At 47.3% G+C, this 1,742-nt stretch overlaps 1 protein-coding gene across 1 annotated transcript in view; it reads right to left on the bottom strand.

The window, feature by feature from the left end:
• rapgef5a (Rap guanine nucleotide exchange factor (GEF) 5a) overlaps positions 1 to 1,742 on the bottom strand; it is an 80,104-nt gene that overhangs the window by 23,820 nt on the left and 54,542 nt on the right.

Raw genomic sequence — 1,742 nt, 5'->3', positions numbered from 1 at the left:
AATCCGTCGTCGAACAAGGCACGCCTCACGTGAACTCGCTTTTCTGTGTGTGTGCGTGTGCGTGCGTGCGTGCGTGCGTGCGTGCGTGCGTGCGTGCGTGCGTGCGTGCGTGCGTGCGTGCGTGCGTGCGTAAACAGGTGGTTGTTTGTGGTGCTAAGCAGCACATTATCCTCAGAGTAATAATGAGAGGGTTGCATTTTGTCTTAACCCATTTGTGGCGGGAACCCCTTTTACAATTTACAATTTAGGCATTTAGCAGACGCTCTTAATCCAGAGCGACTTACATTAAGCAATAACAAAAGCATGGCATACATCACATATATAAAAAGTAGTTATCATGAATCATAAACTAAGAACTTTTGGTGTTAGCAATATGTTATGCTTTAGCTATTGAAAAATAGCAGATCTACAAGCTCATAGCGCGCCACCGAGTGGCGCGCTACGAGCTTGTAGGTCTGCTATTTTTGAAAAATCAAAGAACGACTGACATAGAAACATAGCTTTTTCAGAAAACTGTCAGGATGTAGAAGACATTTTTAGAATCTGATCTCAGGTCAAAATGGGAGAAGAGAAGCAGACTGCCCTTCAGCGAATATGTTATATAAAACCACACACACACGCGCGCGCACACACACACGCGCACACACACACACACGCACACACACATTTGCATACAATTTGGATTTTATGAGTGGCTCCAGTGGCGCTGGTAATAGCTCGCTGTGTAGGTGGAATGAACATGGGGCTCTGTGTGCGTTCATGCGTGTGTGTGTGTGTGTGTGTGTGTGTGTGTGTGTGTGTGTGTGTGTGTGTGTGTGTGTGTGTGTGTGCATGTGAGAGAGCGAGATCTGATAAAAGCATGATGGATGTGCCAGCGGGTGGGTGGTGGTATTGGTGATAAGATCTGTGTGTGCGTGCGTGCGTGCGTGCGTGCGTGCGTGCGTGCGTGCGTGCGTGCGTGCGTGTCAGCGGGGGGGTGGTGGTGATAACATCTATGTGTCGGCTTTTACTACCATGTATCTCTGAGACCAGTGGTGGAAAAAAATGTACTCGATTGATTTTACTAAAAATGTCGATACTGGAATGTAGAACTATACTCCGTTAGTCGGGAGTTCAAAATGTTACTCGAGTAAAAGTACAAAGGTATTGGCATCAAAATGCACCAAAAGTAAAAGTACAACAGAGCTTCTAACCTCGTTAGAGCTCAACAAGCTTCGAGATCAATTTGACGATTCTAAAAAAGCGATCGATGGAATGAATAATCACAAGGAATATAATCGATAGCCTCAGCCCTATAGTTGAGAGAGAGAGAGAGAGAGAATGAGAGAGAGAGAATGAGCGAGAGAGAGAGACACACACACACACACACACACACACACACACACACACACAGGTATACGGCGAGCGACAACAATGGGAATGACAGAACAGTATTACGAACAAAGAAAAGAATAAGGACAGTTAACGGCTGGAAGAGTGACATTCTAAACGGGAGAGGTTTTCATTGCCTCACGCAGACAAAAGAACAGGACCACAATGGATGGGACGCTCCCATCCATGGAGAGAACGGGACCACAATGGATGGGACGCTCCCATCCATGGAGAGAACGGGACCACAATGGATGGGACGCTCCCATCCATGGAGAGAACGGGACCACAATGGATGGGACGCTCCCATCCATGGAGAGAACGGGACCACAATGGATGGGACGCTCCCATCCATGGAGAGAACGGGACCACAA

The sequence above is a fragment of the Electrona antarctica genome (assembly GCF_951216825.1).
Source record: "Electrona antarctica genome assembly, chromosome: 15".
NCBI lineage: Eukaryota > Metazoa > Chordata > Actinopteri > Myctophiformes > Myctophidae > Electrona > Electrona antarctica.
Note: the sequence above shows the minus strand (reverse complement) of the source record. Positions and strands in the feature narration are given on the sequence as shown.